The sequence below is a fragment of the Nycticebus coucang genome, chromosome 1, assembly GCF_027406575.1.
Source record: "Nycticebus coucang isolate mNycCou1 chromosome 1, mNycCou1.pri, whole genome shotgun sequence".
NCBI lineage: Eukaryota > Metazoa > Chordata > Mammalia > Primates > Lorisidae > Nycticebus > Nycticebus coucang.
The window spans coordinates 143,512,819-143,536,524 of record NC_069780.1 but is presented as its reverse complement, the minus strand read 5'-3'; the positions used below and the strand labels follow the sequence as shown (position 1 = coordinate 143,536,524).

Genomic DNA, 23,706 nt, shown 5'->3' with positions numbered 1-23,706 from the left:
TTTTCATAGAATATTATTTTCCATCTTTTTACCTGAATCTAAACTACTAGTGGGTTGGATGTGTTTTCAGAGACAATAAATAGTTGGCTTGTGTTTTCTTATCCATTCAACAAGACTATGTCTCTTATGTGGGGAGTTCAAGCCATTTACATTTATTGGAAGTTTTTGGGTTTTTTGTTTGTTTGTTTTTGACACAGAGTCTCACTATGTTGCCCTTGGTACAGTGCTGTGGCCTCACAGCTCACAGCAACCTCCAACTCTTGGGCTTAAGCAATTCTCTTGCTTCAGCCTCCCAAGTAGCTGGGACTATAGGTGCCCACCACAACATGCAGCTATTTTTGTTGTTGTAGTAGTCATTTTTAGCAGGCCTGGGCTGGGTTCAAACCCTCAAGCCCCAGGGTATGTGGCCAGTGCACTAACCCCTGAGCTATGGGTGCTGAGCCAATTATTGGAAGAATTGATAAGTGGATTTCTGTTCATGCTGTTAAATAGACCCTTACTTATCTTTTTTTAAATGTCTTAAACAATTGTGATGTCTTATCTGAGCATTACCTTTGGATGATTTTTATACTGTTAGGTGTCTATTATACTGATCAGTGTACAAGCCAGGTCTCAGCACTTCCAGCAGTGTTGGTCTAGTCTTCCTCAGCATTTGCTTATTCCTAATATAAGAAACTTAGTTTTGCAGGATACAAAATTCTAGGCTGGTAATTGTTTTGTTTTAAAAGATTGAAGATGGGGCTCCAGTCCTTTAAGGCTTGTAAGGTTTCAGTTGAGAGATATGCAGTTAGTCTGATAGCTTTTCCTTTGTAAGTTACTTGCTATTTTTGCCTTATTGCTCAAAGGTAAGCCTCCTTCACCTTTACTTTGGATAGCCTAATGACAATGTGTCATAGTGATTTTCTCTTTATAGTGCATCTCCTGGGAGTCCTGTGTGCTTCTTGTACTGGATATCTAGATTTCTACCAAATCCAAACAAATTTTCCTCAATTATCCCTTCAAATAAATTATCCAACCCTTGTGTGGTTTCTTCTTCACCCTTAAGAATGCCTATGATTTTTTTTTTCTTTTCTTTTTTTTTTTATTGTTGGGGATTCATTAAGGGTACAATAAGCCAGGTTACACTGATTGCAATTGTTAGGTAAAGTCCCTCTTGCAATCATGTCTTGCCCCCATAAAGTGTGACACACAACAAGGCCCCACCCCCCTCCCTCCATCCCTCTTTCTGCTTGTCCTCCCCCCCATAACCTTAATTGTCATTAATTGTCCTCATATCAAAATTGAGTACATAGGATTCATGCTTCTCCATTCTTGTGATGCTTTACTAACAATAATGTCTTCCACTTCCATCCAGGTTAATATGAAGGATGCAAAGTCTCCATTTTTTTTAATAGCTGAATAGTATTCCATGGTATACATATACCACAGCTTGTTAATCCATTCCTGGGTTGGTGGGCATTTAGGCTGTTTCCACATTTTGGCGATTGTAAATTGAGCTGCAATAAACAGTCTACTATAAGTGTCCTTATGATAAAAGGATTTTTTTCCTTCTGGGTAGATGCTCAGTAATGGGATTGCAGGATGCCTATGATTTTTATTTTTGGAGTCTCTATATAATCTCACATTTCCTGCAGACTTTTCTCATTTCTCTTATTTCTCTGTTTGACTGACTTACTTAGCTCATCGGTGTTATCTTCAAGTTCTAAGAGTCTTCTACGTTATTTAGCCTATTCTTAGGCTAGCTAGAACATAGCTTTCCACTGTTTTTTGTTTTTGTTTTGAGACAGAGTCTCACTTTGTTGCCCTCAGTGGAGTGTCATGGTATCATAGCTCACAGCAACCTCAAACTCTTGGGCTTAAGCAATTCTCTTGCCTCAGCCTCCCAAGTAGCTGGGATTACAGGCATCCACCACAACATCCACCTACCTGTTGTTGTTGTTGTTGTTTGGCAGGCCTGGGCTGGGTTCGTACCCACCAGCCCCGGGTGTACATGGCCAGTGTCCTAGCCGCTGAGCTACAGGCTCCAAGCCTCCACTGAATTTTTCATTTCCAGAATTTGTTTACTATTCAATTTCTTTAAAGAATTTTTTTTTCCTTTTTTTTTTTTTTTGTAGAGACAGAGTCCCACTGTACCGCCCTCAGGTAGAGTGCCGTGGCGTCACACGGCTCACAGCAACCTCTAACTCTTGGGCTTACGCGATTCTCTTGCCTCAGCCTCCCGAGCAGCTGGGACTACAGGCGCCCGCCACAACGCCCGGCTATTTTTTTTTTGTTGCAGTTTGGCCGGGGCTGGGTTTGAACCCGCCACCCTCAGCATATGGGGCCGGCGCCCTACTCACTGAGCCACAGGCGCCGCCCTTCTTTAAAGAATTTTTCATTCACTTCCTGCATCATTTCTTTGACTTCTTTGTGTTGTGTTTCTATTTTCTCTTCTATTTCATTGAGCTTTCTAACAACCCATAATCAAAATTCTTCATCTATCATTTTAACCATTTCATTTAGGTTCACAATCATTGGTAAGGAGTATTGATTTCTTTTGGGGGTGTTCTTTCCCTCTAGTTTTTCATGTTTCCAGGGTTCTTTTCCCCGTTCTTTCTTTTCTTGCCTCTTAATCAAGAGCTGGAGGTACTATGGCTGGCTTATGGACCTATCTCTGAGTCCCCAAACTTCAATCCCTGACCAGATCAGGGGGAGAAGTGCTGGTCCTGAGTTGCCATTGGGGTGCTCTAGTAGGTTTGATGAACTTCTGTGGTTACCTCTGGCCTGTTGTCTTCTCTTCTTCCCAATTAAGTATAGTGAGTTTGGTCCCCCAGCCTAATATGCAAGCTGGTGGATTGTACTTGTGGGTACAAATCTCCTGTTCCCAAATTACTTGAGTTAGAAGGCACTATGTTTAGCTATAGAGTTGTTCTCTCTTACTGAAGTTTGTGTGGATGATCCAGCTGCTGAGATGTTCTATTGAAGGTGTTGTTCTCCCCTTGGTGCAAACAAATGCCCCAGGCTTTAGGAGGGAACCTGTAACTCTAGAGAAGCATTTTTCAATTGCTTTCTTTTTCGTCTCTTGGCTCCCTTGAACCTACAGTTAAACTTCTGCAGCACACTTAAATTATGTTGATCAAAAAAAAAAAAAGCAAAAAAAAAAAGAAGAATATATTTACTGTGCTTTGAACTTCTTTAGAAAATAATTTAACCAATAATCTTTAAAACTTTTTTGTGCACACCTAAGATCCGCCTATGGCACTGCCATGTGCTGCAACACACCAATTGAAAATCACTGTTCTAGGGGCTTGCTTGGTCCCCACTCACCTTGTAAATGGGTGAGGAACAAGACAGACTGCGGTTAGAATCCAAGCGCCTGAGAAGCTTTATTAATCTGGCCCCTAGGGGAAGCCACTAATATGCAGTTCCAAGCAATTTCTCCAGACTGTCCCTGAGAGAGGGGGACATATTTGTGTGTGTGAAGGCCCTAGGAAGATTCTTTCCATCCCTTTCTATTCACTCAGTTCTTTGCAGGGTGGGGCAAGCACTTGCTCCCTGGAATACCACAGTTCTCTCTCCTCAGATCCGAGTACAGTGAGTTCCCTTGCCATGCAAACTGGCTCTCTGGTCCAAGAGTCTGATGAGCTTGCAAGTGTCTCTGCTCTCAGTAGTGGGCACAACCCTTACTGCAGCAAATAAGCCTCTGGTGAAGTGAACTCTCATGGTATCTCTAAACACTGGCACAAGCAGGTCTCTCAGAACCCAGCACTCACAGTTGCTATGGGGTAGAGGCCAAGGCTACAAGCTGGCTGGAGCCAAAATTGCTTTCTGTGACGTTAGGAATTGGAGAGATGCAAAGGAGGAAGTGTCTAGCTGCAGGAAAGCCTGCTATCTGGTCACTCATGGCACTTTCCTGTGGGGTGAAAGGATTTTTTGTTGTTGTTGTTTTTTGTGGGTTTTTTTTTTTTTTTTTTTTGGAATCAGCACAGCAATTCAGAAAGGGGTGAGAGTTTTCATGTCTCACTGCTTGCTGAAGGAATCCAGGTCCATTTATATAAATTGTTGAATCAAATTTATCTGTATAGAGTTATACAATTCCCTTATTATTCTGTTAATGGCTACAGAATCTGTACTAATCTCCTGTTTCATTCCTCATGCTGATGATTTGTGTCTTTTCCCTTTTTGATCTTCATCTGTCTAATCCATATGGTTTTTAACAGAGGTGGAAAAGAAATTTAATGGGGATAGTCTTCATAACCAATAGCACTGGAACAATGGAGCACCTATATGGAAAAGAAAATGAACTTCAACACAACCCCACAATTTGTACAAATATCTCAAAATGGATCTCAAATATAAAGTTATAAAATTTTCAGGAAAACGTGGAAAAAAATCTTTATGACCTAGTGTCAGACAAATCATTCTTAGATCTGATATCAAAATCAAGATCCATTAAGAAAAAGTAAATTAAAATTTATCAAAGTTAAAATATTATGTTTTATAAAACACCCTCGTACTGGAAAGAATGAAAAGCTATAGACTGATAGAAATATTTGCAAATAACATACACTAAATTTCCTGTGTATAAAATATTTAGAAAACTCTAAATACTCAACAGTAATAACCCAATTTTTTCTTTTATCTTTTTTTACTACTTCAGACTTTTTTCTGTGAATACTTTTTTTAAATTTTTACTTCTTTAAATTTCAGAGTATTAGGAGATACACGTTTTGATTACATATTTTGTTTTTGAGACTGAGTCAAAGTTGTAAGTCTGTTCTTCACCCAGACAGTGTGCACTGCACCCAAATTAACGCTTTTGTTGAGACAGAGTGTCAAGCTGTTGCCCCTGAGTAGAGTGCGTGGCATCATAGCTCACAGCAACCTCCAACACTTGGGCTCAGGAGATCCTCTTGCCTCAGTTTTTTCTATTTTAGTAGAGACGAGGTCTCACTTTTGCTCAGGTTGGTCTCAAACTTGTGAGCTCTAGCTATCGACCCGCCTTGGCCTCCCTGAGTGCTAGGATTACAGGTGTGAGCCACCACGCGTGGCCAAATTAACCCAATATTAAAATGGACAAAACACTTAAATACATCACCAAAAAGGATTTATAGATAAAAAATAAGGACATGAAAAGATGCTTAACATCATTAGTTATAAGGAAAATGCAAATTAAAACCTATTAAAATAGATAAAATAAAAGTGCTGGCAAGAACACTGAACAGCTAAAATTTTCATATTATGATTGTGAAAATGTAAAAATACGATAGCAGTTTGTAGTAAAAATAAATAGGCATTTATGATGTTACAAACCAATCCCACTTTGGGCCACCTACTCCAGAAAAACAAAAAATTACTTTCACACAAAAACCTATACAAAAATGTTTATAGCAGTTCTATTCATAATTGTAAAAACTGGTAACAACAAGGTCTTTCAATGGATGAGTGGATAAACATACTGATCTACATCTATACAATTAAATGCTACTCAAAAATAAAAGGTAACAAACTTTTGAAATATTTAAAAACTTGAAAGAATTTTAAAAGTATTATGCTGAATCAAAAAAGCCTACTTTCAAAATGTTATAGATTGTATGATTACATTTGTTGACATTAGTAAAAGGAAGTGATAGTGATTGAGAACAGATCAGTGGTTGTAGAAAGGAGGGGTTTAGTACAATATAGAGGATAGCATGAGGAAGTTTTTTGGAAAATAACAGAACTTTTCTGATTGTGGTGATTATTACATAAATCTGTATGTGTTGTTAAATTTCACAACTGTACAACAAAAATAGCAATATTTTATCATATGATAATTTGTTAAAATAAATAAAACAAGGAAAGACAGAAAGCACAATGATAAAGCTCAGTCATTATATGGTACAGTATCTCCATAGATATCTATAATAAAATAATCCTCAGTGATGGGATTGGCAAAAAAATGAAGCATCTGAAAATGCCGAATGAGAAACTGTGAAATTTAAACACTGCAGATGAAAGTGTTATTTTTATGATCACTATGGGATATGGCTTTGTAAAGGTAAATATATACATGCCCAGCAGTTCCATTTCTAGCTGTAGATACTAGATAAACTTGGCACATCTAGGATATACACAGCAGTACTGTTTATAAAAGGAGAAAATCAGAAACAATCCTTAGGTCCACAATTAGGTAAAGAATAAAGATGTACTTTTTAGTATATACCTATAATGTAGTAATCTTTCCAAAAAAATAGAATCTCTTAGTCCAGAGGGTTTCATTAAAAAGTCTACAAAATTATTGAAGATGAACTAACACTAATTCTACATAATCTTATCCAAAAAACACATAATGAACAGATGAGGAGGAACATTTTCCCAGTTCATGTTATGTCCTAACATCTCTGAGAAAAGTGTATTTATTTTCAGTACATGGTAGAATCCTTGTTCACTAGGAAAGACTTTAAAGGCATAATGAGATAACATCATCAAACTATGCTCAGACAGTAGCTCATCGAAATGAGGATGCAGAGAGACTAGGATCTCTCATACACTGCTGGTGGGAATGGTTTGAAGTGTGGCAGTTTCTTAAGGAAATAAACATGCATTTATGACATGCTCCAGCAACTGTATTCCTGGGCATTTATTAAAAAGAAATGAAATTTTACATTTAACAAACACTCATGAACAAATACTCACAGCAGGTTTAATTGTAGTAGCCAAAACTCAGACACCAACAAAATGTTCCTCAACAGGTGAAAGGTTAAACTATGCTACAGTAATCTCCATTATCTGCTGTTTCACTTTCTATAGTTTCAGTTACCTATAGTAAACTATGGTTTGAAAATATTAAATGGAAAATTCCAGAAATAAGCAATCATGTTTTAAATTGTAAATCTGTTCTGAGTAGTTAATGAAATCCTGCTCATTTGTCACTTAGTAGCTATCTTAGTTATCAGATTGTCACGGTATCACAGTGCTTATGTTCAAAGAACCCTTATTTTACTTAATAATAGCCTCAAATATCAAGAGTATTGTGCCTAATTAATAATTTGAACTATATAATCAGTAACGTATCTACAGGAAAAAACAATATATAAGGGTTTGGTACTATTCACAGCTTCAGGTAACCAATGGGGCTCTCAGAATGTATCCCCCTCAGATAAAGGGAGACTACTATATATCCATACTATGTATTATGGTAATGAAAAGAAATTAATTGCTGAAACATGCAATAACTTTGATGGATATTAAGGGCATAAGACAAAGTCAAAAAAGCCAATTGCAAAAGGTCTTATTACTTAGTTAATAGTCTCAAAACCAAAAGTTATAGAGATGGAGAACAGGGTAGTGGTTGCTAAGAATTAGGGATGGTGAGGGGAAAAGGGATGAGTATGACTATAAAGAGTAGGTAACATGAAGAAGACCTTTGCCATAATTGGCCAGTTCTGTATTATGACTGTGGTGGTAGTGGCACAAATTTACATGTGATAAAATGGCACCAAACTATACATACACATTGAAACAATATCAATTTTCTTGTTTTGATCATGGTACCATGATCTCGCATGGTCATGCGAGATGTAACCTTGGGGAAAACTTAGGGAAAGGCATATGGGACTCTTTGTACTGGTTTTGCAAATTCCTGTGAATGTACAATGTAGCAGCCCGTATAGCCTATGGCTAGGAGGAGTGAGAGTTATTAGAAATACTTGTATAGGCGGCGCCTGTGGCTCAGTCGGTTAAGACGCCGGCCCCATATACCGAGGGTGGCGGGTTCAAACCCGGCCCCAGCCAAACTGCAACCTAAAAATAGTCGGGCATTGTGGCGGGCGCCTGTAGTCCCAGCTACTCGGGAGGCTGAGGCAAGAGAATCGCTTAAGCCCAGGAGTTGGACGTTGCTGTGAGCTATGTGAGGCCACGGCACTCTACCGAGGGCCATAAAGTGAGACTCTGTCTCTACAAAAAAAAAAAAAAAGAAATACCTGTATAGCTCAATAATGGAACACCTTGGTGGAAAGGGCACGGAGAGGGATTTAGCTCTCCTAACAAGCATGAGAGCTCGTGAGATGAGAGCAGTGTTGAATTGGCAATCTCTACACCTATGGTGTTGAGAGGCACGAGATCAGCCTTATATTAGGCTGGAGGAGAAGGCAGTCAGGAACATGCACCTTCTATCATGGACCCGCTTACTCTGACTCTGTCTCCTCTCCTGCCTGCAGAACGCCAGCACGGTGTCTCTCTGCTGAAGATTATCAAGCTCTGCTAAAGACTAAAATCTATCTTTCTAAGAAGACTTCCTCTCTCTAAGACATACTCTCTCTCTCCAGCTAAAGTAGATAGCCCTCAGGCACCTAAGAAACCTGAGCAAGGTAACTTAGCGGTCCCTGTCCGGATCCTAGTTAAACTGGGCCCGAGACCTGGCCGGTCCTGGGCCCTGACAAGTGGTATCACGAATGAGATGTGACAGTACAATTATTTGTACATAAAATGCTTTTAAAAAGAAAATATGAATAAATGACCATCATTTCATTTGAAGTGTTATACATAGATTATTTTCATCCTTTAACATTTTTCTGTATTTTAAAACATACTTCCAAAGACATAACTAAAAACATACCATATAAAATACATATTTAAACTCAAATTTATAGATTATCATTCTTTATAAATGGTTCCCAATGAGGGAATCTGAGATTGCCCATATCATATGCAGTTCCCTAGGAGTGGGTGACCTACAAAATAACTGCAAACAAACTGACTTAAACAACAGTAATTTATTATCTGGAGGGTAGAACTCTACTATCAAGGTGTTGGCAGGGGCTATTCCTCTGAGGACAGTGAGGGAGAATTTGTTCCATGCCTTTCCCTTGCTTCTGGAAGTTTGCTGGTAATTGTTGGCATTAGTCTACCTTGTACATCTCTGTGGTAACATTCATACAATGTTTTCTGCATTGGTATGTCTCTGTCCAGATGTCCCCCTTTCCTAAGGATATTAGTCATATTTGATAATGGGCTAACACTGGTTCAGCCCACATCTTAACTAATTACATCAGCCACCACTCTGTTTCCACATTCTGAGGTACTGTGTATTAAGACTTCAACACATGAATTTGAGAATGGGTAACAGGAAGAGAGAGAACAATTCAACCATTAATAGTACCCTTTCCTCTGGTACAAAGTTAACTGAAAAATCAGAAGAAAATGTATAAGCAAATGGAGTTTGAGTCATGTGTTAATGTTCAGGTTTTTGGCTTTGAGTTTTTAAATTGAGACAGATAATTAAAAGAAGATCTCAATAGCTGATCAAAGTCATAGTAAAGGGGTACTGTCATCACAGAAAATTTATGCACTCTTTTATTCATTCCATAAATATTTTAGAGTACCTACTGTATGCCAGGTATTACTGTAAGAGTGGAAATATAAAAGATACAAAAAAAATCTTTGCCCTGACAAGAGTTTCTATAATAACGGAGAAAAGGAGACCATAAAATAAATACATAAAATATATTTTATTTGGACAGTGATAAATGTTAAAGAAAGGAAGAGGATATAAAATGTTAAAGTGATTGAATTTTGCAGAATGAGGCAGGAAGTCCTCACTAAAAAGAAAACTATGGAGAAAACATTTGAATGAAGTTAGAGAACAGGGCATGTGAATATTGAGGAAAAGCATTTCAAGCAGAAATATGTCAAATGCTAATGCCCTGAGGCAAAAGGAGTTCCCTGTGTAAGGAATCACACTTAATATAAGAGTTGAGTTTGGAGCAAAAGAATCTTGAGAACAGACTAGTAAAAGATGGAGACAGAAAGTTAACAAGAAACAGTACATGCAGGGCTGTGTACGTAAAGTGTTGTTGTTGTTCTTGTTGTTGTTGCTTTAGACAGAGCCTTGCATGAGAGCATGAAGGCATGAGGACAATGGCAACACTCTCAAAGTCATGGGTTCAAGCGCAGACCTCCTGCCTCAGTCTTCCAAATAACTAGGACAATTGGCATACACCAATTGTCAATGAACAATTACCCATACCACGCCTGGATAATTATTCAATTTTATGTACAGACTGGGTCTCACTATGTTGCTGGGCTGGTCTTGAACTCCTTCTGTCAAATGATCTTCCTGCCTTGGCCTCCCGAAGTGCTAGGATTATAGACATGAGCCACCTCACCCAAAAAAGATTTTAGATTTTACTCTGAATTAAGTTGGAAGACACTAGAGTCTGGGGCAGAGAAATGATGGTCTAACTTACGTTGTACTAAGATAAGTTATACCCTCAAGAGCTTTACAATTCTCATGAACTATAACAATTTTGTTGATGTTTCACAACTTCTGGTCTGCCAAGAACCACTAAATCAAGACCTTACGAGTTTAATAGAGATTGATATTCTTCCTTGGGCTAATGCTCCATAGTCCTAAAATAGTTAAAGTTTAAAACATTTTACCATGTAGACTTCAAGAATGATACACAATTCTCTTTTGTTCATTATCTGCTTTTATCCTAACCATGCTCCTCCTTCTGCGCTTCTTTTCTCAACTAGAAGCAATATGTTTTACCCAGACATTAAAGACATTTGTCTTTAGCTCCACCACTCCTGTAATTAGCATGACACAGACTTGCTGGATGTGTGCAAATTCAGTCATCAGATAGTAATTTTTAGTCCACTTATAAATATAATTGGAGGTGTAAAAATGATTTTTTAAGGAAATTAAGTAAACAGACATATAAAGAGCAGAGTATCAGATTCAGGAAATGCAATGAACATTAAGATATATGAATGTAAAACAAGTATTCTACTGAACAACTTAATACATAACTAGGAGACTGATTTAACTGGCCTCCAAATATCTGTATCTTTTGCCTCAACACAATTTAAAGATAACTGACAACATCCCCGCCACCAAATCTAAGCAAGTTTTGACACCATCCCAGCATACCATACAAGTCTAAATTTCAACTGACTATACCTTAGAAATATCTCATGCCTCCATCCCTCACAGCACCTCTACAGATTATTCTCTACTCTGTCATAGTAGAAAACAGGAGTTATTTTTCTAAAATACTATTCAGATCATGTCACTCTCCTACTAAAAAGAGGAGAGTGACAGCTCACCATAAAGTATAGTAAAAGGTCCCAAATATTTTGGATATATATTCCCAAGTTGGCTTACCTTATCTTTACAAAGCTGTATCTCTCTCTCTCACATGCACTCTATGCTTCTGCTATTACATTTAATAAGGGCCACTTCATTATAATGCTTAGCATACTAGGATGGCTCATGGTGTTATATCTAAGCACTCTGTGCCTCTGCCTAGAATGTCCTTCCCCCTTTACTTCACACTAATCATCCTTAGAATCCAGCTTAAAAGTTAGCCTCCACTAAATGGTCACTGAAAATACCCTATGCAAAATTAGTTGTTCCTATATTAAGTACATAGTTTCATTATAAAAGTTAGAGTGTACACTAAGTCCTTACCTACTGTCAATAAGTTCTTGTAAACTGCAACTTCCAGCAAAATGACATACAAAAAAACCAATTTTACCACAGGCTGATATTTCTGGTCACAAAAACATCTCTCAAGTTCTAAATAAAGACCTAAAATACATCTACTATTGCACATTGAAATAAATGTACACGTGCTCGCTTCGGCAGCACATATACTAAAATTGGAACGATACAGAGAAGATTAGCATGGCCCCTGCGCAAGGATGACACGCAAATTCGTGAAGCGTTCCATATTTAAAAAAAAAAAAAAGAAATAAATGTACACTATACATATACTTAAAAAAGATTAATAAAAGCAAGTAAGATAATTATTTACACATTTTGGGTCAAAGATGGAGGAAGCCTATCCCAGCTCCTCAGACAGGTGTTTATCCTATTGCAAGCACATTCACACACATCCTGCTCAGCACTCACTCAGATAGGGACAATGTAGACACTCCAATTCACCTAAGGCACACATCTTTGGGATGTGGGAAAAAACTAGAGTGCCCAGAAGAAACCCACACAGACATGAGGAGAACATGCAAACTCCACACAGTCAGCGGCCCCAACAGGAATCAATTTTTTTTCTCATCAACATTATAATGAAATGATGTGGAATGAAATGGCATTATTCAAGGACTTGCTGTACTGTAACTCTTAGGAAATATATATACACATGTGTATATAGATATAGATAAATATAAACTCTACTATACCATAAGCTGCTCATGAGCATAAACTATACCCTATATATTTTTTAATCTTCAGAACCAATTATAGTGCCTAGCACAGATCAGGATTTCAACAAATTTTTGATTAATAAATAAGTGATAAACTAAGAAGTGATACATTTATCACTCACTTTATTAGCTTTTGGGGGGGTTCTAAATAATCTTTTCAGAATCACAGACTTACCAAAGGGTATCAAAGCTGTTAATACAAAAACCTAGAATTTACCCCTAAACGTATTGCTGGTGAGTAGGAATATTTTTCCATTTTCCTGTTCCCCAGTGTTCCCACACTAACTCAGTCTATGGAAAAGGGTATTATTCAAACTATGAAGATACTTCATGAGAACACTGCTCCATCATGCAGGTACTTTCCAGGACTTTCAATCTTATAATATTTAGATGATGTTTTGAAAGTGTGCTGACAAGTGAAAGAAAACACAATAGTAAATAAATAGATAAATTTACAGAAGAAAAGGCATTTATAACAAACAAGTCTTTTATCTGTTAATTAATTTCATAGGAAGGTAGCCATTCTACATTCTACATTCTATACTGGCCAACATCTCTTATCACTTTATTTTTGTGAGAAAAAAAGCAAATAGCCAAAAAAAAAAAAAAAAAAACTACTACTTCTACCTAGGTATACACCCAAAAGAAGCAAAAACACAGGTCTACACAAAAACTTGTACATTAATATTTAATATACCATTATGCATAATAGACAAAATTAGAAATAAATGCCCATCAAGTGGTAAATTCAATAAAATGTGCTTTATACATATAATGGCCTGTTATTTGTCAATAAAAGTGAATGAAACATTAAATGCATACTATAACATGAATGAACCTTGAAAATACTGGCAGAGTGAAAGAAGCCAATCACAAATACAAATTACAAATTCTGAAATGTGCAGAACAGACAAATCAATACAGAAAGAGAGCATACTAGTGGTTGCTAGGTCTGGGAGTTTGGGGGCAAATTGGGCATGACTGCTGATGAATACAGAGTTTCTTCTTGAGATAATGAAAATATTCTAAAATTGACTTTGGTGATAGTTACACACTCTGTGAATATACTAGATATCATTCAATTATATGCTTTAAATGGGTAAATAGTATGGTACATGAATTATTAATATACTTCAATAGAGCTATTAAATTTTCTTAAAAGTAATATTTTAAACTTTGTAAGAAAGCAAAATCAAAATGAATTCTGAGAGGTCACATCACTGATATTTGCATATATAATTATAAAAATAAGTATATCTTTGGTACATTATAATACCTGAAATTAATGATGACTGACTTTTGAGTTGTTAAACAGGATAATCTTTCGTGATACATTTGAAGGCAGAAAAGAACATAATACACTTTAGTAAGTTTTCATCCAAAAGGATAGAATGTAAGTTCTGGCATTAAAGAATTAACCTTTAGCTGAAAAAAATCTGGCTTTCCCTAGTGACAGATTCAGTACCTGAATCACTCAGGATTTTTCTGCAAATACATTAGTGGTGAACACTAAAGAATACAAGAATTTATGTACACAGCAGTTTCATGGTTACCTGACAAGGGCACATGCAAATGCTTGCCAAATAGCTATTAACTAAGAAAAGTTGATGAAGTGGTGTTATGTGCCTGAAGCTGAGTTGATTTTGGCATTTGACTCAGTCTCCCCTTCACAGCCCAATTAATGCTGAATGATGCCTGTTTAAGTGTACCCAGCTCCAGGCAAACAGCAGCATCTGTCAACTAGTTCAGATCAGTTTTACTCCTAGAACACCCATTAACCACGCTGTTATAGAGGAACAAAAAAGTAGTTCCACACATTTGACATTATCTCCTTGCTACTGCTTCATCCTTCCTAATAAAGATCACATTACCTTCAAATTAACATATTAGAATTTGGCTAAAACCCAGTCAGCCCAATTCTGACACACTAAAAAATAATTTAAAATGAAAATTTGACTTCATCCTGCTCCTGCTATGCCTACCTCTCAGCCTTTATTCCAGCAAAATAGGTCAAAATATTAATTCTTGCCTACTCCTAATCTCATACTACCATATATAAAATCAGTTAAGCATTTATGAAATACTTTACTGAGTACAAGATGCTATTTTTGATACCATGGACATTCAAAGAGGCAAATGACATAAGAGGAGAACTCCAAAAGAAAGAAAAACTGCCTCAAAGATCAAAATACATGTAAGCATCATAAAACCTATTACTTCCCATCTCCGTAATTGGAGCAAATGACCAATACCAGTACATAGAATAAAGATCTGTAAGGTCATATAATATAAGTTGAAGAAAAAAACCAACCACCTAAACAAAAGTTGGTTTAAAATCTAGGCTCAGGGCAGCGCCTGTGGCTCAAGGAGTAGGGCGCTGGTCCCACATGCCAGAGGTGGCGGGTTCAAACCCAGCCCCAGCCAAAAACCACAAAAAAAAAAATAAATAAATAAATAAAAAAAATAAAATCTAGGCTCAATTAAAACTATGTTTGAAATCACTTTGCAGATACATGCCTACACTCAGTATCAAGAGATCAACTACTTATGAAAACTTACTAAAATGTATTATGTTCTTTTCTGCCTTTGAAAGACAGGCTATAGCTTAGTCTTCTTAATTGCACTTAATGTGGGAAATAAGCATTTCTATTTTTGTCTCCCTTATACAATATTTAATTCAAACATCTAAGCACAAGTGTTATCAGCAAATTTGAGCACAACTAAAACTGATTGTGAACATGAAACAACAGTAACAAAAGTAGGTGAGCACTGTAAGGAGTAAGCTACAGCTAAAAGCAATGAGTGTCACGCATCAGTCAGACTGTTTTAGAGTGGGAATGGAGTGTCTGTGAACCCAGAAAGGTAACTAAGTGGTTTAGTTCAGAAAGTCTCTACTAGAGCGCTTGCTTCGGCAGCACGTATACTAAAATTGGAACATACGGAGAAGATTAGCATGGCCCCTGAGCAAGGATGACACGCAAATTCGTGAAGTGTTCCATATTTTTTTGTTCTTTTTGTGCATTAAAAACTTCAAAATTAAAAAAAAAAAAGAACGTCTCTACTGGAAATGCCCACTTTGATAAAATGTATTGCTAGGCTGATTGACAATGTTAATGAAAGTAAAAACGATTCATGTATCAACCTAATTAGTGTATTGTTTCGTAAACACTTTGAGCTAAGGAAAAAACATTTTGGTTCAGCAATATCTGCCCATGCAGATTCAAGCACAGAGAACTACAATTTAGCAGAAAAAAATATTCGATCATTTGACAACAAAACACTTTCCTTTTCACCTTAATATTTGATTTCATATGGAGTTCTTTCATATTCTTTTATTTATAAATATTAATTAAGGGAGCAAAACTATTTTTGTTACGTGGATAACTTGCACAATGCTTACATCAGGGTTTTTCATGTGCCCATCACCAGAAGAGTGTTCATCATACACAAAAGTTAAGTATTCATCCCTCACTTACTTTCCCAACCTTCCCCCTTCTTGGTTTTTCATATGTCCTTTATAAAAGTCTGCACCCATTTATTAGCTCCCACTCATTAGTGAGAAAATACAGTATTTGGTTTTCAATTTCTGAGATACTTTTCTCTTAGGATGATGGTCTCCAATTCCATCCAAGTTGCTGCAAATGACATTTTTTCCTTCCCTTTCATGAGTGAGTAGTACTACATGGCGTATGTGTGTATGTGTACACATACCACATTTTTGGGGGGGTCCACATCTTTGCAACTGTTAATTGTGCTGTGATAAACAGGATTAAGGTGTTTTTTAAATAAACTGTCTTAATTTCCCTTGGTAGATAACCAACAATGGGATTGTTGGATTAAATGGTAGGTCTACATTTATTTCTCTGAGCAATCTCCATACTGATTTCTATAGAGGCTGTACTAATTTGCAGTCCCACCGACACTATAATGGATCAATAAATTGTGGTATATGTACACCATGGAATATTATGCAGCCTTAAAGAAAGATGGAGACTTTACCTCTTTCACGTTTACATGGATGGAGCTGGAACATATTCTTCTTGGCAAAGCATCTCAAGAATGGAAAAAAAAGTATCCAAAGTACTCAGCCCTACTATGAAACTAATTTATAGCTTTAATATGAAAGCTATCACCCAATTATAGCCCAAGAATATGGGTAAGGGGGAAAGGGAGGGGAGGAGAGGGGGGAGGATGGGTGGAGGGAGGATAATTGGTGGGACCACACCTACAGTACATCTTACAAGGGTACATGTGAAACTTAGTAAATGTAGAATATAAATAAATGTCTTAACACAATAACTAAAAGAATGCCATGAAGGTTATGTTAACCAGTTTGATGAAAATATTTCAAATTGTATATAAAACCAGCACATTGTACCCCCATGACTGCATTAATGTACACAGCTATGATTTAATAAAAAAAAAAAAAAAGTTTCTCTCTGCATCTCTGCCAGCAACTATTATTTTTAAACCTAATGGCCTTTCACATGTGGGTAAGGTGGTATGTCATAATAGTCTAATTTGCATTCCCTAATGATTAATGATGTTGAACATTTTTTCATGTTTGTTGAACATTTGTCTCTTTTGAAAAACTTCTGTTCATATCTTTTACCCATTTTTTGATGTTTTTTTCTTGCTGATGTTTATTTGTAGATTGCAAATATCAGTTCTCTGTAGGATATATAGTTTGCAAATATTTTCTCCCACTTTGGGATTGTCTACTTTCTCTATTGATTATTTCCTTTGCTGGGCAGAAGATGATTTATTTATTTATTATTTTGAGACAAAGTATCATTTTGTCACTCCTGGTAGATTGCCGTGGTGTCATAGCTCACAGCAACCTCAAACTCTCAGGCTTAAGCAATCTTCTTGCCTCAGCCTCCTGAGTAGCTGGGACTACAGGCGCCTGCCACAACACCCACCTGCTTCAGCCTCTCAGAGTGTTAGGATTATAGGTGTGAGCCATTGTGTCTGGCCAAGATCCTTAATTTAATCAAGTTCAATTTATTTAGTTTTATTGTTGCTATATTTGCCTTTGGATTTTTAGTAATAAATTCTTTGCCTAGGCAGATGTCTGACAGTTTTTCTTATATTTTCTTCTAGAATTTTTATGGCTTCATGCATTTAAGTCTCTAATCCATCTTGAATTAATTTTTGTATATGATAAGAGACAAGGGTCCTGTTTCATTCTTCTGCATGTAGCGATCCAATTTTCCCATGAACTTTCCCCAATGTATTTCGTTTTCTGCTTTGTCAAACATCAATTGGTTATAGGTAGCCAGTTTTATTTCTAGGTTAAATTCCATTGGTCTATGTTTCCATACCAGTATTAATATTGTTTTGTTTACTACAGTATTGTAATATAGTTTAAAGTCAGGTAATGTGATGCCTCCAGATTTACTTAAGATTTCTTTGGATATTTGGGATATTTTGATTTTCAAAAGCTTAGGATTTTTTTTTGTACATCAGAGAAATATGAAGTTGGTATTTTGATGGAGAATATGTTGTATTGGTAAATAACTTCGGGTAGTATGGACATTTTAATGGCATTGATGCTACCAGTTCATGAACATGAAATGTTTTCCGATTGTGTCATCTATAATTTTTTTTATCAGTGTTTTGCTCTCTTTTTGACTTCGTTAAGTATATTTTATTTTCTTTGTAGCTATTGTGAATAATATTGTGTCCTTGATGTGAATCTCTGCCTTGCTGTTATGGGTATATAGGAATGCTACTGGTTTGTGTATATTGATTTTGTAACCTGAGACTTTGCTAAATTTATCAATTTTAGAAGTCTTTTGGGGGAGTCTTTAGGGCTTTCCAGATACAAGATCATACCTCCAGCAAACTGGGATAGTATGATTTCCTCTTTCTCAATTTCAGTGTCCTTTATTTCTTTCTCTTGTCCAATTGCTCCAGGACTTCCAATACTATGGTGAACAAAAGTGGTGACATTGAGCACCCTTGCCTTGTTTCAGTTCTTAAGGGAAATGCTTCCAACTTATCCCCATTCAGTATGATGTTGTCTGATTTTTGTCACATATGGCTTTTATACTTTTGAGATATGTTCCTTCTATGGCTAGCTCACTGAAGGTAGTTATCATGAAAGGGTGTTGGGTTTTATCAAATGCCTTTCTTGCATCTAGATAATCATTTGGACCTTTTGTCTATGTTTATGTGGTGAACTCATTTATGATTTGAATATACTTAACCACCCTTGTATACCTGGGATGAAACCCACTTGATTGTGGTGGATTATCTTTTTGATGTGGTGTTGAATTTGGTTTGCTAGTATTTTGTTGAAGATTTTTGCACCTCTGTTCATAAGGGATATTGGTTGGTAGTTTTCTTTTTTTGTAATGTCCTTTTCTGGCTTTGCTAATAGAATGATACTGGCTACACAGAATGAGTTAGGGGATTCCCTCTTTCTTGATGTTATGAAATAATCTCTTAGGATAGGTACCAATTCTTCCTTACAGGTCTGGTAGAATTAGCTGTGAATCTGGTTCAGGGCTTTTATTGTTGGGAGATTTTTTATTACTGCTTCAAACTTCCTATTTATTAGCAGTCTGTTCAGGATTTCTACTTCTTGATTCAGGCTTGGGAAGTTGTGTATTTCCAAGAATTAATCTAATTCCTCTATATTTTCTAGTTTGCTTGTGTAGAGGTTTCATAGCATTCACAGATGGTGATGTTTTCTATTTCTGTGATATTAGTCGCAATGTCTCTTTTTGAATATCTGATTGTGATTATTTGATCCCTCTCTCTTCTTCTTCTGGTCAATCTATCTAATAGTATACCAATTTTGTTTGTCTTTTCAAAGAAACAACTTTTTTTTTTTTTTTTTTTTTTGAGACAGCGTCAGTACGTTGCCCTTGGTAGAGTGCTGTGGCATTACAGCTCACAGCAACCTCAAACTCTTGGGTTTAAGTGATTCTCTTGCCTCAGCCTCCTGAGTAGCTGGGACTATAGGCACCCATCACAATGCCCAGCTATTTTTGGTTGCAGTTGTCATTGTTGTTTAGCAGGTCCTGGTCGGGCTTGAACCCACCAGCCTCGGTGTTTATGGCTAGCGCCCTACTCACTGAGCTACGGGCACCAAGCCAAAGAAATAAATTCTGTTACACTAGTGCTTTGTATTGTTTTGTTGTTAGTATTTTGGCTTCCATTTTGTCTAGTTATGCTCTGAGCATTGCTGTTTCTTTTATTCTGCTGGAGTTTTAATTATTCTGAATTATTCTAATCTCTGATATGTGACATTAGGTTGTTAATTTGTGTTCTGCTTTTTTGATATGAGCATATAAAGTTATGAACTTTCTTCTTAAAGCTGTAGACTATAGATTTTGAAAGCTTGTGCTCCATTTGTCATTCAGTTTAAGGATCTTATGATTTCCATCTTAAATTTATCATTGAGCCAAGGATCATTCAGCAGCAAGTTGTTTAATTTCCATGACTTTGTGTTGATTTGGAATAATTTCTAGTTTTATTCCACTCTGTTATGAGAATATATATGGTATGATTTTGATAGTTTTGAATTTGTTGAGACTTGTTTTGCAGCCCATGGCCAATCTTGAAAAATGACCCATATGCTAATGAGGAAAATGTATATCCAGTAGCTTTGTGGTTACGTGTGCTGTAAATATAGGTTAGGTCAATTTCTTTTAGACTCCTTTTTACATCCAGTGTTTCTTTATTCATTTTCTGTTTTAATGTTCTGTCCAGTTCTGCCAGCAGAGTGTTGAAATCCCTGACTATTAAGATGTTACTATTTATTCCTTTGTTTAGATCTAGAAGAATTTGCTTCATGAAATGGGGAGTTCTTGTGTGAGGTACTTATAGTTGAACCTCTCTAAAGTGACCACACAAGTGACTGTAACAAACCAGTCAACATACAGAGGTGATCAACATAAGGAACTAGGTTCACTCTATTGACATATACATGTGGTGCACGGCAGGTCTATGAAAATTAGGTCAACTTAAGGATGTGGTCAATGTAGGGAGTGGTCAATTATGGAGGTTCTATTATATATTTAGGATTATTATGTATCCTTGTTGAATTGCTCCCCTCACCATTGTATAATTACCATTTTTGTATTTTTTTTTTTAACCATTGGTGGTTTAAATTCTTTTTTGTCTGATATGAGAAGGGATACAATTGCTTGCTTTTGGTTTCCATTTGCATGGAATATTTTTTTCAATCCCATTACCATAAGTCTGGGTAGGTCCTTGTGATTTACATGTGTTTCTGGGAGACAACACATGCTTGAGTTGTGTTTTTTCATCCAATTAGTAAGTCTGTATCTTTTAAGTGTAGCATTCAGACTGTTCACATTGAGTGTTAATATTTAAATGTAGGATGTTCTTCCGTTTAACATGTTTGATGATAACTTATTGTTTTGTTCTCTCTCATGTCACTGTTTCACAGGAACTGTGAGCTATAGGTTGGTATCTATTGTGTAATGGGTTTTTTTTCTTGCTCAGATAGCAATGTGATAGCATTATTTGGTATAATGTATACCAAACACACTTTCAGGTATTTTCTCTAGAGAAAGTCAAGTAGTGACAAAATTCCCTTAGTCTTTCCATGTATTGCAAAGACCTTATTTCAAATCTTTCACTTATGAAACTTAGTTAAGCAGGATACAAAATTCTTGACTGGTAGTTGTTCTGTTTAAAAAAATCAAAAGTAGTATGCCTTCCCTTCTAGCTTGTAAGGTTTCTCTTGAGAAATCTGCTGTTAGTCTCATGAATTTTCCTTTTAAAGTTACTTGATGTTTTCGCATCAGGACTCTTATGAGTTCCTCCTTTGCATTGACTTTGGCCAGTCTGTTGACTATATACCTTGTGATTCCCTTTTTTCAGTGACGTTCCCAAGTGTTCACCAAACTTCTTATGTCTAGATGTGTACATCTCTAAGAAGAATAGAAATCTTATCCTCAGTTATTCCCTCAAATAGGTTTTCTAGGTCTGATTTTTCTTCTTCACCCCCAGGGATGCCTATGATTCTTATATTTGGCCTTTTTACATATTCCCATTTTCTTGCATACTTCATTTCTTTCGATTCTTTGTTCTTTATTTCTGACTGACTGGGTTTATTCAAAAGAGTTGTCTTCAAGCTCTAAAATTCTTTTGGTCTCTTCTATTACAACATTCCACTGTGTCTTGTATTTCTTTAAATGAATTTTTCATTTTGAAGTTCTATTTTTTTTTCTTTTGAGACAAGAATCTCATTCTATTGCCCAGGCTGGAGTGCAATGGCATCAGCCTAGCTCACAGCAACCTCAGGCTTCTGGCTTCAAGTGATCCTCCTGCCTCAGCCTCACAAGTAGCTGAGACTTCAGGTACTTGGCTAATTTCCCTACTGTTAGTAGAGACGGGGTCTTGCTCTCACTCTTGCTCAGGCCGGTCTCAAACTCCTGAGCTCAAGAAATCCTCCTGCTTCGGCCTCCTAGAGTACTAGGATTACAGGCATAAGCTACCGCACTTAGCCAACTTCTCCTTTGTTAAATATATCTAACTCTTAATAATTTTTTTCTTTCATTTCCTGAATTGTTTTTCTGGCTTAATTCAGTTGGTTTTCCATTTTCTCTTAGATCTTATTTGTAACAATCCATACTTGTACTTCTTTATCTGTCATTGTAGTATTTTAATGTTGTTTAGGATCCATTGTTAAAAGGGCTGGTATGTTCCCTTCGCAGTGTGCTTTCACTCTATTTTTTTGTATTTCTAGAGTTCTTGCACTAATTTCTTCTCATCTGGAATAGTTGTCACTTCTTTTTTCAGATTTTCTTCTGTTTAGATGGGGCTTTTACATCTTTGCTCTTCATGCTGAAGGGTGTGTCTGTAGCACATGAAGGGTAAGGACCTTTGGTTTTGCTTGTGGGTACTTTGTTGTGGGTCTAAGTTCTGAATGGATACCTTGGTTATAGATTAGTGTGATGATTTTCTCAATTCGTAGTTATTTGTAGGCTATAAATAACCTACATTGGCAGACTTTTTTGTTTTTATTGACAAGGAAAGATGGAGATCTTTGAAATCCGTTCTCTTTTCTTAGCCCTATGGTCTTCTTAACAGTGTGAATTATATTTGGATGCCTCATTTAATCTCTGAGACAGTACTTCTTGCTAATGGATCACCCATGCACTATATGACTACATCAGCAAAGGCTGTAATGGGTTGTACAAGTTGCCCTCCCTGCTAGTATGTGGCACTTGCAGAAAAGAGGCAGCTGTAGCAGTGTTTTATAGGACTTGTGACTGGCTGTAGTCAATATGGAGAAGCACTCAGATGTTCCAGATGATCAGCGGAGCCCTGGAGCTCTCAAGTAACTCCTTCTTGTTCTCTTCCAGAGCCAAAGTAGATGGAGGAGCAAAGCTAGGTGGCACTAAGTTGGTTAGCCTGCATTCAAGTTCCACAAAGGCGACAACAGAGTTGTCTTGGCAAGGGTCAAGGATCAGCTCCCAAGCTGCTGGGCAAAGCCACAAGGGAGGGACTAAGGCAGTCCTGCCAAACCAAAAAGTTTGTTCATGAGGGAGGGGCCGTCTTGGATTCAAAGACTGGCTGTCGGGAGTGGTTTTCACTCTTCTTCCTCCTCTCCTGCCCCACAGATCTCCTTATCTAGCATTTGGTCACAAGTAACAGCCCAAAATAGCTGAGATTTACCATCAATGGTGCCATAGGCTGGGAGTTTCCTTGCCCAGGAACCTGTCACAGCTTGAAAGTGTGGCTTCCCTGTGGGGAAAGAAGCACTCTGCAAATGCGCTGCAGTTCAGACTCAGACTACACTCTTCCCTCAGTTCTTCCAGATGGGCTCTCTTATTTCCCAAGATTAGTTCACAAATCTCCTCTCTATGCTCTCAAGCAACATGATCAAGTCTTGGAGATATGAGATCTGGCCTGCAGACCTGTCTTCTGGTCCCCCAAATTCAATCCCTGACTGTGCCAGGGAGAAGTGTGCTGGTCCCCAATTGCCCATGTAGTACTCAAGTAGACTTCATGTCCCTGCACTTTTGGTATGCCCTATTCTGCTAGAGCAGCCAAGTAAGCAGTACTAGGGAGATCTGGCAGGCAGGGAGCTCACAACCCAAGCACCTATTTTGCCTTGTACACCTCTTTAAAAGGAAAAGTGTAAACGGCACTTTCTGTTCAAACCTTGGTATGGTAGGCATATAATCAAAGAGGAAGCAGGCACTCCTAGAAGCCCTCCTTCAATTGTCCCTTGAAGCCTCCAGGCCACTCATAGCAGTGAGTGAGGGGAAAAAAAGGAGTCTGAACAGAGGAGAGCTGGTGCTCTGGTCCCCTTTGTCCTTCTCCCCAGAAGGTAGGCCGCCTGGAATGTCCAGACTCTGGGATCAGAGTTCTATTGTGATCCAGTATCTACTGGGCCTTATGGTCACCACAGTCTGAGCAGGGGTTATAAAATGTTCACGTGGGGACCAGTGACACAAGAACTGAAGGACTGAAGCTCCCTGGGAAATACAAAGGCAAACACCATATGAAGAAACAGTATGGTGTCCACAA

At 37.3% G+C, this 23,706-nt stretch overlaps 2 non-coding genes across 2 annotated transcripts; both read left to right on the top strand.

Annotated features, from left to right (window-relative positions):
- The first annotated feature begins 11,595 nt into the window (after nucleotides 1–11,595).
- On the top strand, nucleotides 11,596–11,702 carry LOC128592019 (U6 spliceosomal RNA). Its single transcript, XR_008381743.1, has one exon. It is a non-coding gene; the product is annotated as a U6 spliceosomal RNA (small nuclear RNA).
- A 3,383-nt stretch (nucleotides 11,703–15,085) lies between these two features.
- On the top strand, nucleotides 15,086–15,191 carry LOC128592412 (U6 spliceosomal RNA). Its single transcript, XR_008381862.1, has one exon. It is a non-coding gene; the product is annotated as a U6 spliceosomal RNA (small nuclear RNA).
- The last annotated feature ends 8,515 nt before the right edge of the window (nucleotides 15,192–23,706 follow it).